General features: G+C 42.3%; 1 protein-coding gene across 1 annotated transcript in view; it reads right to left on the bottom strand.

Moving 5' to 3' along the window:
• Positions 1-12,556, bottom strand: part of LOC138980133 (transmembrane and coiled-coil domains protein 2-like) — a 155,737-nt gene that overhangs the window by 138,671 nt on the left and 4,510 nt on the right. The window lies entirely within an intron of this gene.

The following is a 12,556-nucleotide window of genomic DNA, read 5'->3' as shown; positions in this document are numbered from 1 at the left end:
GTGTTATGCGGGACGAGATAAAGGCGGAGGATTCAGACATCAGAAAGTAGAAATGTATATGTAAACAAAGCATAATAAGTCGAACAGCAGTCCACCGACAAGATAAAACGCCAACCAGGGATAGTCCTAAAGTCAGTGACCACACCGCGTGGGGTAGCCTCTCCCCATTACGTCGTCTGCTGAGGACCATAAAGGGAACTTTATTCTCACAACTTCTCTCGGCCTATGGTCTTCTAATGCCGGGTACCTCCTGTGATGAAAGTCACGGTAAATTAGGGAGCTGTGTACTTCTCTGAAGTTTACATCCAAAGGAACTGCCTATGTATATGGTCCCGTTCTCGTTGGCGGAGGGAGGTTTAAAGTGCTCGCTCGAGGATAAAGATTCTGAAAGAGCGTCGTTAAAGGTTCGACCGCTTTCATGTCCTTCTTACTCTGAATGGTTTAAGTCGCATGTTGTCTGCTCGTCCAAGCTTCCCCCCCCCCCCCCTCCAGTTTCCCTTGCCTGGTAGTTCATCTTTAAATGAAGAGTTGGTACAGTGGAACTCCCTTTTAAAGACCCCTCAATATAAAAATCCCTCCCTATTAAAACCCCGTTTTCGAAGATTTTCTGTTCATAACCTCTGTAAACTTACCCCGTTATATACGACTTCCCCCTTTTTCAGACCTGATTTTGTTCAGACAGTTGGAGGTCTTAAAATTGGGTGTTCCAGAGTATCTTCGATGAAGGGGACTCTTGGGACGAACCAAAAGTGTCCCTTCATTGAAGGTGGCTTCACAAGGCAGGTCGACGCACGTGCAAACCTGCCTGTTTGGAGTTTTACGGGGCTGTGCTATAAAAAATTTTAAAAAGTAATAGAAACCAGGCAAAATGGATCAGGCTATAATAGTCAACTACGAAAAGCACTCACTCTCCCAAGTAAATGTATGGCCATTTGTACAATAAACGTTTTTGAATTTCACAAACAAGAAATAACCCCAAGACAAATTACACCTACATAAGATCACATTCTTAAACAGATACATCAACCGCAAAAAAAGCGATCATCATAATAATACCATCACGAACTGACATTGCGACATATTTTCCACATAACGCATCTAAAGAAGACCGCAATGTGAAATGTTGTGATAATGCCACAGGAGCACGGTCACTTGTTGGATGCCTTGCTGTTGTCAGGGAATCAATAGGGAAGGCACGTTATGTACGTGGATATAGATGGTCCCTGTCAAGCACACAGCAATGATCCACATCAACCCAGCACGTGCAGCAAAAGGTCAGAGGTGGCATGTCGGCTGACTACACCTTCGGGGAGAAGACTAATGGGGCTCTGTGAGAACTCCTGTTCGTTGGGGTGTGGTATTGAATGAGAGTGACAGAACTTGGTACGAATGTGTGTGTCTCTCTCTGTCTATCTGCCTGTCTGTCTCTGACTCTTCTATGGAAGGGGGGAGGGAAAGGCAATGAAAGAGAGTGACAGAACCGGGAAACACGTGTGTACTGTCTGTCTGTCTGTCTGTCTGTCTTTCTCTCTTTCCATTGGAAGGAATCGAGGTAGGCGGTGTTTGTGTGTGTGGGGGGGGGGGTGGTTAGGGTGGTATTCAATGATTATATCACTAATCGTTTCCGTAGGTATCCCCTTGTACAAGTAACCTCTCTCTCCCTCTCTCTGATGCCATCCCCCTCCAAAAGTACATCTCCTCATCAAGAAAGGAAATCGGGTGTATCTTTTTGCGTCACGAAGGAAGATAAAACCTGGGGGAAATCCATTTTCCGAGGTAGGATCTCAGCTTAGCGCATGATCGGTTCCCAATCGCCAAACATGTGCGCCACATCGATCCGCACAGCAGCACAAAAGCTGAACGGTTCGAGAGCCAAGGCGTGTTATTCTCCCATGGCTGGGCAGCATGTGCCGCTGAAAACTTTCTTCGTGTCCGTTGAAAACACTTAGGCGCGTGTGGACGTCTGCTTGGCAGAACGTATTAAAACTTGAACCAGTTTAGAAAAGAGTTCTAAGCTCCTCGATGACTTTTTCGTGCATTTAAATTAAGAAGAAGATTGCGTGTGTGTGTGTGTGTGTGTGTGTGTGTGTGGGGAGGGGGTGATGGGTTTGGAGAGGGTATAATAGATTTGCAAAATTAGAAACACAATCACCTCTCAGCACTTGCAGAATGCCAGTGTATCAGAAGCAGTCACGTTTTCAAAGGTTAAACTTGGGCACCTCAGTGTACTCACGGCTTCTGAGGGCATGGGAGTTTCTAAACAGTTTCGTCCTAAGAAATGCGAACGAACAAAAGATCACGCAAGGATAAGAAAAAACACACTAAATGATAACAATATTATAAATTACAGATATCTAACACACGATGTTCCTCCTTCGCCTTGAAAACGGTAGGACTGTCATTATCATCAATAAATAAAGATCTTTTCTGTTTGTTTGTTTGTTTGCTTAACGCCCAGTCGACCACGAAGGGCCATATCAGGGCGGTGCTGTTTTTACATATAACGTGCGCCACACACAAGACAGAAGTCGCAGCACAGGCTTCATGTCTCACCCAGTCACATTATTCTGACACCGGACCAACCAGTTTTAGCACTAACCCCATAATGCCAGACGCCAGGCGGAGCAGTCACTAAATTACCAATTTTAAAGTCTTAGGTATGACCCGGCCGGGGTTCGAACCCACGACCTCCCGATTACAGGGCGGACGCCTTACCACTAGGCCAACCGTGCCGGTTTATCTTTTCTGTTTAACCCGCCTTTATCACACACGGTCGATAGACGTTGCCTCCCGGAAATAACTCTGTCAGGTTTTATGTGCTGTGGAAGAGTTGCGCAACTTAGTGCCAACACAAGCACTGATCCGTTGAGGCAAGCGACCATGCATGGCGCCAGGGTGAACAATCAGCTGCGATGTTCCGTGTTTTCGAAAGAAAGAGAAAGATCATATCGAGCGAAAATTGTCATGTTTGTTCACCATTTCAATGAATAACAACACTGTGTCTTTTTTGCATCTTCGAAAACGACCAAACGCACGAATCAATTGCAATCGCTGTTAATTTCAAAGGTTAACAATAACATCCCTGACAAGATCTTTTGAAATACAAAAACCCTGCAACAACTGCACAGTCTCTATCCTTAATGAAAGGGCAACATTGTTTCTCAAACCCATTGTCAACATCTGCCATTTCTGTGTTAACCAAGAGAGAGAATTACAACGTTTTCTCTGACCAATTATTTTCTTCATTAAAAAGAAAACAAAAGTTAAAATATGCAAATAAAATAAATGTGAGAAAATGTGACAAACACTCCGACGTCCAGAGGAAAGGAAGGAGTTGAAACCACCAGTTAGAATATATAAGTAACAACACTGATTAGTCTGCAGCTTGACTTAGAAAGAATCAAGGAATAGCCTCAACTTGATGGACATATACCGCGAAGTGAGTCTGCATTCACGGGTGTCACATGTCATGGACACTCACAATTAACCAGAATGTAGTTCAGAGAGGTAATGAGACAACACAAAACATCCAACAAATCGGTCAAACTACCACCAAAACACAACGACAAAAAAAACCATAATGATAAATTAGTAGCCAGTCTTGCGCTTAGCATAAGACATAACTTGATTCTTTGAAACAACTAAATAGACGATTAAAATTACGTTCACCATTTTTTCATTTATGTTAGATATAAAAGATAACACTCGCTTTGTCATACACTGACCCCAATTATCCAGAACATCTCAAACCATACAATAGCTAATCGCGCGTATGGTCTAATCATCACACCTACCTATGGTCAGTAGCGATGGTCGGGTGGGCAGTTTTTTCGTGGCTTTGTCCTTCATTCCGCTCACAGCAGATTTACTTTCCTACAACACCATGTTTTACAGTTTCACATTCACAACAACAACACTACGTCTCAGTTTCACAAAAAAACACGAAATTGGCGTAGGCTGCCTGAATGGCAGGGTAAAATGGTCATACACGTGAAAATCCACTCGTGCAAAAAAAAACATGAATGGACGTGGGAGTTTCAGCCCATGAACGAAGAAGAAGAAGACCAAAAAAACGCCGTTTCACAGTTCCAGGTTCACAGTTCAACAAGAAGTCAGGTTTCACAGTCGCGCAGTCATGACTAAAGCATTACGTTTCACAGTAACAATGGCATGTTTCACAGTTCTACACATTCGTTACAGTTCTACACAAACTGCTGGACTCTCTCTTTGGAAAGGGTATACATAGACTCTCATTGTTTCGTGACTTTTATTTCAGCCACAATTATTTCCAGCAATTGTTTTTATTTCTCCGACAAATAATTATCTTTTCAACGAAACTGTCAAAAGAGTTCCCGTTACACTCATATATATATATACACACGATAACACCGGGAAAATACAATGCAAACTTGAAAAGGTGATTGTTCCTGCTCTTTCCCAGGTGTACCGTAAATTCACCTCCAAAAACTTTTTGAAACAGGTTCACTCTTAGTCGACACCAAAGAGGACTTTTAAACGGGTTCCTTTTTGCAGAGGGTGTCGTTTTGCGCTTGTGCAAAGGCCATGCATAGTCTACATCCTTTGAACCGAACGTGGGCCGTGTGTTTGAGCTGCACTGGCTTCTGTGCTCTACAAGGAACAATAGCGATGTCGTGTGCTTTTTATAGTTCAAAAGTGTGTGTCCTTCTCGTGTAAAATTCGTTCCTGTAAATCATCGAAGATTGAGGCAAATGTTTACACAGTCGCACGCTTCAATGAAGCATCCTTCTCCTTAAAACACTGGCAGAGAGTCAGAAGAATGACTGCTTCCTGAAGAAGATTGAGACTTACTTAAATTGAATAATATTATATTGTTATGATTTCCATCGGTGTAAATGATAATTCTTCGGCTACGCACGGCGCACACTTACGTCTTTTCAATAAGTAATCGAAGTGTAGATTTTCACAAACACAACACAACGCTCACGCGGTATTTTTCTTTGAATTTCACGACACAGAGCTTGAATCGTCACTGGTATCCCATTCTTTAAAAGTCTATCGATGTCTGTGAGTCATACCTACTGTTCATCAAGGTAAAACGACTACTGCATAATATTCTGGCAGGTTCCCTTGGTTTCCATTGATCGAAGCGCTTCACTGTGACAGGAAATGTCTTCATGAACCTTGTATGTACTTCCTTGGTTACCTCCTCACGTTGCAGCCCTGTATAGAACTCTTTTTACTCAGATGCTTGATTTAAAAATCCTCCGAGACTGTAAAATGTCATGATGTACCTCACATCCTCGCTCACAACTTAATTATCATGAGTGACTTTTCAATTACGCACAAAACTGTTTCCGGGCTCAGACATAACAAACCGAACGTTATTCAAACTGCTCTAGCTGTTAGATGCCCAAGGCGAAAGTGGGGGGAAAAAACAGCAACTAATGTTCGCAGCCAGTCCTTATTTTTAGGTTATCGATCACTTCCTCAACCTATCGATCACGCTGAGATCACTTTCAAATTCAGACACGCTTCCGGCTATAATATCTATGAGTAACTGACGCAAAGTTACTTTCAACGTGTTTTCACGGCAAGGATTGCTGACACAATTTCAGCCCGTGCTGTTTTTTGGAAATAAACTGTCTGCGTTTGTTACGTTATGAGTAGATTGTAATCGTGATTCAACACAGGTGTTGCGGTTATTTCGATCTCATTTTCGCGCCTACGGGTTTTCCCAGTAGCCAAACCATGAAAAATAACATCAGTCTTCGTACAATTTAACAAACAAAAACCATCGCTTTAAATTATTCATACTTCCTTCGCCATTTGAATTATGTTTGTCTGTGCAATGCAACAAGGCAAATCAAAGTTAAGCACATCTTCAGTTAACTTTAACCTTTTAATTATGTATCATATCTGAAGTCAAACCAAAAATAAAACGTGCTGGTCCGAACAGAGCTTGCGTTTCAACAACCGTAAACACAGCCGTAAACAAGTTACTAAAATACGTTCACATTGCTTTCTACAATCAAATGAAACTCGCTAGTCCCAACAGATCTTGGCATCCATAACCAAATACACTGCCAACGTTCCAAATTCAGAATTTTAAAAAACCAAGAAAGGTATGTTGTTGGAACGTTTAAATCATTGACAAAACAAAACGTTACGTTACAACAACATACCTTTTTTTTTATTCCAGCAGATCTTCGTCAGTTTCTAACAATCGTAAACACGTTACAAAAACAAAACAACTGTCAAAACAATCACGAAACAACCAACCCCAACTTTCCCGGTCACTTCTCATGTGCCTGTTATCAACTGAATCATCGAACTGCACCGATTTGCTGACTTCACCAGCACCGGGATGATCTAACCATCCCGAAATAGCCACCCCAGGAAATTCTCGCTCACAAAAGCACCAGCCATTTTCTCTCTCACGCAAAGACCTCAGCTAGTATCAGTGACAGTGTTGTACCCGTGAGTTATTGGGTGCACGAGGTCACCTACCCACCTACGTCTTGTATTTCCTCCTGCCATGTATGAATTGCTATGGGTAAAACCCCGTACACTATGACATCGACGAAGCTGACAACTTCTATTCTCGGAAACACTGCAACTCTGCTGTGCGTACGATGTTTAATAACACGAAATGATAACCACAAAAATTTACCTGCGGGTTGATAAGCACAGAGCAAGGAAGTGAGGAGGTAAGGAAGCAGGTAGAGAGGGAGGAGCTCTAGGAAGGGGGGGGGGGGGGCGGGGGGGTCATAATATAGATCTATAAAATAAGCTGGTGCGAACGACAACCTGAGTCATAAGTAAAATCAGGGCAAGGACGGGTTTCCCCCGAGTTTCAGCTGACAGAACTTTTCTAGCTAAGCTTTATGCATCGATCGCTTTCTGGCCGTTTCAGGTACAGATACTTATAAACTTAACTGTCTAATATAAGCAATAAATGTCGGTACTCTTGGTGAATGGTCACTGTCCAAAACTACCTTGACAACAAACATTTAAGTTTAGCAGTAATGCGAGACATTACATACAATAATTATGGTCTAAAAATACTTTTCTTTCTTTCTTTATTTGGTGTTTAACGTCGTTTTCAACCACGAAGGTTACATCGCAACGGGGAAAGGGGGGAGATGGGTCTAAAAATACACGAACTGCGTCTTTTCATAGCTTGCTTGGGTAGACATTTGTATGATCCACATGCTGTTGTTTACACAACAGAATGTGGATCATGTAACAAAGAAACATAGAACAGTAGAAAACAGCGAGCCAAAGTCATACCGAACCAACCTCATAACATGTTATGGTGGAATCAGACAGTAAAATCAATCAATATGAGGCTTATATATCGCGCGTATTCCGTGGGTACAGTTCTAAGCGCAGGGATTTTTATTTTTTATTTTTTTTATTCAAGGCGCAGGGATTTATTTATGCCGTGAGAGATGGAATTTTTTTTACACAATACATCACGCATTCACATCGGCCAGCAGATCGCAGCCATTTCGGCGCATATCCTACTTTTCACGGCCTATTATTCCAGGTCACACGGGTATTTTGGTGGACATTTTTATCTATGCCTATACAATTTTGCCAGGAAAGACCCTTTTGTCAATCGTGGGATCTTTAACGTGCACACCCCAATGTAGTGTACACGAAGGGACCTCGGTTTTTCGTCTCATCCGAAAGAGAACACGCACCGAACATTCACCTCTCATCCTGCTAATTAGTAATAATAGTTCGTCAGCAAAAACCACGCCAGAGAAAACAACCTGTCCAACTGTTGCACTCGTCTACCCAACAGAAAAAAATCTGTCCACGATTTGTAATTTTCTGCCAAGAGAAAAAAAAATCTGTCCACGATTTGCAATTTTCTGCCAAGAGAAAACAATCTATCCACGCTTGGGCTCGTCTACCAAGAGAAAAACAACCTATCTACGATGTGTACTCGTCTGGTAAAGAATCTTACGTACGACTTGTGTACCAACTTTTACATGACAATTGACCGCATTCTGACATGATGACCTTTCTTACGGCTACACGTTCACTACAACCCAGTTCACACATTTTTTTCTTTCTCGAATATGGAGCAGCGGACAAGGGGAATAAGGCGCTCCTATATACCTATTTTACTCTGAGTACTTTAGCAGCCTCGTGTCACAAGAATCTGACCTCGAATTATATGGTCACTTCGCACAATATGAATCATTGAATGTGATTCCAAAGTCTACTATAAAAGTTACTCTACATCTGTCATGTAGAGTATCATCTCTTGAAATATGCACGGGAGGCCGACTTTGGCAGGAAACGTCCTTTCTTGGATTAAACGTACTTGGGATTAAACTCGTATATGCCACACTTTCACCCGTTTAAACCGCGAAAACAATCCTGAAATAAATAATTAAATGAATGAATTGCACTTACAAATCGACATAAGTCCAAGACTGTATTCTGGGTGGCCGAGTGGTAACGCACTTGCGCTCGGAAGCGAGAGGTTGCGAGTTCGACCCTGGGTCAGGGCGTTAGCAATTTTCTCCACCCTTTCCTAACCTAGGTGGTGGGTTCAAGTGCTAGTCTTTCGGATGAGACGAAAAACCGAGGTCCCTTCGTGTACACTACATTGGGGTGTGCACGTTAAAGATCCCACGATTGACAAAAGGGTCTTTCCTGGCAAAATTGTATTGGCATAGATAAAAATGTCCACCAAAATACACGTGTGACTTGGAATAATAGGCCGTGAAAAGTAGGATATGCGCCGAAATGGCTGCGATCTGCTGGCCGATGTGAATGCGTGATGTATTGTGTAAACAAAATTCCATCTCACACGGCATAAATAAATCCCTGCGCCTTGAATATGTGCGCGATATAAATTGCATAAAATAAAAATAAAAAAATAAATCCCTGCGCTTAGAACTGTACCCACGGAATACGCGCGATATAAGCCTTCAGTCAACAAGAACCATCTCTCTCTCTCTCTCTCTCTCTCTCTCTCTCTCTCTCTCTCTCTCTCTCTCTCTCTCTCTCTCTCTCTCTCTCTCTCTCTCTCTCTCTCTCTCTCTCTTTAATCTCTGCATACAGCGCAACACCTTTCCGCAAGCACTAAAGAAAGCTAAAGTTATTCCTCTCCCCAAATCCAAAAACACTTCTGATATTAGCAACTACCGCCCCATTTCCTTACTCTCAGTACTATCAAAGCTTCTTGAAAGACATATTCACATTAATCTCACAAAATACATGGACCGTTTGGCCCTTTTCCACCCCTTGCAGTCTGGTTTCCGCAGTAACCACTCATGTTCTACTGCGCTCTCGCTTTTGACAGACAAATGTCTGTCAGCCATAAATTCCTCCCAGCTCTCTGGGGTCGTATACTTAGATTTTTCTAAGGCCTTTGACCTCGTTGATCATAAAATTCTCCTCAACAAATTATCACTATATCTCAATGGATCTGACTCTCTGTCTTTCTTTCAGTCTTTCCTTGAAAACCGATCGCAACAAGTCTATGTACATGGTGCGTACTCAAGAGAGGAGTCCGTGTTATATGGAGTACCCCAGGGCTCTGTCTTAGGTCCTATTCTTTTCTGTATTTACGTTAATGACCTTCCACTTCACTTCTCTGACAATTCAGTAGAATGCCATATGCTCGCTGATGACACAACACTACGGACACAAAATAGACGTCTTGAAAATATTCAACAATCTCTTCAGCACACCCTTAGAGACATCTCACAATGGTGCTCTGAAAACAACATGGTCCTAAACCCTCTGAAATCTAAATCAATGGTAATTACAACGCGCCAGAAGCATCAGTTGTCCCCCCTCTCACTAGATCTCACCATCAACGGAAACTCAATAGAAAAGGTTAGCGAACACAAACTGCTAGGCGTGATTATCGATGATAAGCTTAGGTGGCATTCCCACATTGAACATCTGTGTAAACGCGTTTCAAGAAATTTATTCCTACTTTCAAAACTTCAGTCAGTCATAACTTTAGACGCCCGAAAAATGTTCTACAACGCCCACATCAAACCTCACATTGATTATGCCTCTGTCATCTGGGATGGCTGTAGTGATGCATTATTCAAAACTATAAATTCTCGTCATCGTAGGTCAGCTAAACTCATTCTGCCTGACCCATCACTAACTACTGACGCAAAACTGACAGCCCTCAATATACCTCAACTTAAACAACAGCTTTTATTTAATAAATCAGTTTTCATGCACAAGATCCTACATGACCAAGCACCCGAATATCTAACTCACTTGTTTCAATCAACACCTTCTCGGTATTCCACTTTCAAGCATAATCTGGCCTGCCCGAAGCCACGCATTGACATATTTAAAACTAGTCTTTCATACTCGGGAGCTTATGTCTGGAACTCCCTACCTACATGCTTAAAATCGACCAGTAACCTTAAAACATTCAAAACACATCTGCAAAAATACATTCAAACATCACTTTAATGTAATGTGCCTGGTTGCTCAAACGTATGTGTGCCTTTTATCCTTCTGAAAATGTGCATGTATGTGTCTTGCGTCAACTTGGTGTGATAAGAATACATTCTCGTGTATTACTCCTTCTAGTATCTAAGATAGTATTACTGCATTTTATATTGGCATGGTGATTCCTTCATAATCTAAGATGGTATATATTAGGTCATGAAGGTGGTTTTTTTTTTTTTTTTTTTTTTTTTTATTTTTTTTAAACTTTGCTACCTGATCCTTTATTTGGTTAGTGTGTCGTGTTATGTTGGCTTGCCTTATAAGTTAGTTGATCTTCTGTGTGTGTGTGCGTGTGCGTGTGCGTGTATATATATGTGTGTGTGTGTGTTCTGATAATGTATGGTTGTATATCTGTATATCACATGTCGATAAAAAATGATCTTATTCTTATATTACTATTATTGCGTGTGTCTGCGTTTCATCATAAAAAGTTTGTTCCTATGTATTCCCATTTTGATTATAACCATTTTGCTTAGATCAGGACTAGCTGTAAGAAAGGTCCTACGGACCTAATGCTATCTTTCCTGTAATAAAGTTCAAAGTTCAATGTCTCTCTCTCTCTCTCTCTCTCTCTCTCTCTCTCTCTCTCTCTCTCTCTCTCTCTCTCTCTCTCCACTTCCTAGTCTCTCTCTCTCTCTCTCTCTCTCTCTCTCTCTCTCTCTCTCTCTCTCTCTCTCTCTCTCTCTCTCTCTCTCTCTCTCTCTCTCTCTCTCTCTCTCTCTCTCTCTCTCTCTCTCTCTCTCTCTCTCTCTCTCTCTCTCTCTCTCTCTCTCTCTCTCCAATGCAATCTAACACAAGAAAAGCGGAAGGATCAGGCTTCGTCTTTTCTCATTAACAGTTCATTCATCCCCACGATCAGTGGGATGAAATTCCAATCCTAATCAATAATTAATTTCGACGTTCCTTCTGCAAAGTGGAAAACACAAGGCGTAAGAGAAACTGCCAAGTGCCTGCCGGTTGTTTGTTTGTCCGTCTCTTGTGTCTGTGTATTTGTTTGTTTGCTCATTTGCCTTTTTTGTCGCTGTCTGTCCGTGTGTGTGTGTGTGTGTGTGTGTGTGTGTGTGTGTGTGTGTGTGTGTGTGTGTGTGTGTGTGTGTGTGTGTGTGTGTGTGTGTGTGTGTGTGTGTGTGTGTGTGTCCATCTCCCCATCCTCAAAACCCCGCTCACATCTCACAAAATAATTTTGTTCAGAATGAGCAAACAAAATACATTGTTCTTGTTAAGCTTGAACTGAACTTACAAGTGAAAGCCACAAACTCCTCTTTAGTCTGTCCGTGTGTTTGTCTGTCCGTGCGTGCGTGCGTGCGTGTGTGTGTGTGTGTCCACCTCCCCATCCTCAAAACCCCGCTTCCCCTCTCACAAATTTCGTTCAGAATGAGCAAACAAAATAAATTGTTCTTTTTAAGCTTGGACTTGAAGTGAAGTGAAGTGAAAGGCACAAAATCCCCCCAACAAAAAATCATTATCAAAGCCTGTGTTTTTCGCTAGTCACACGGTCACCGGCAATTCATCGTCACATGTCCACTAACCTGCAAATAAGCAATCAGATGACTGGTGAAGCAAGCATTCTTGACTGACCCCTACTGTGTTGCTGCGATGTTGAGTTCTGGGGGAAGCGAAAAGTCTGGGGTACAAATACTTCTGCATGTTGCGCAAGAGCTCCACTTGAAAACCTTCATGAGGTGATCAGTGTCGAGGACTGCGCTTCTGTACGTGTGGAATTGTGTAAGAGTATAAGTTGTGTAGTGGTTGTGTAGTGAAAAAACATAAGCCAGCAAAACACTCATGTGTGTTGCCGGTCTCTCAGTCATCGCCCATTAATTTTGTGTCACTGACTTGTGAAATAATGTCGAGTAAGAGTGCGAGTGCGTGCATGTGCACGCACACACTGACGCACACCCCCAAGCGGAGGTTAGCATCTGTGTGTGTGTGTGTGTGTGTGTATGTGTGTGTGTGTCACAGTGTGTGTGTGTGTCACAGTGTGTGTGTGTGTGTGTGCATGTATGTGCGTGTAACCAGTGAGGTAATTCAGTGCTGACATGTCAACACGTCACGTCGATACAGCGCA

This window comes from Littorina saxatilis, linkage group LG11 (genome assembly GCF_037325665.1).
Source record: "Littorina saxatilis isolate snail1 linkage group LG11, US_GU_Lsax_2.0, whole genome shotgun sequence".
Taxonomy (NCBI): domain Eukaryota; kingdom Metazoa; phylum Mollusca; class Gastropoda; order Littorinimorpha; family Littorinidae; genus Littorina; species Littorina saxatilis.
This window is presented reverse-complemented; position numbering and strand designations above follow the sequence as displayed.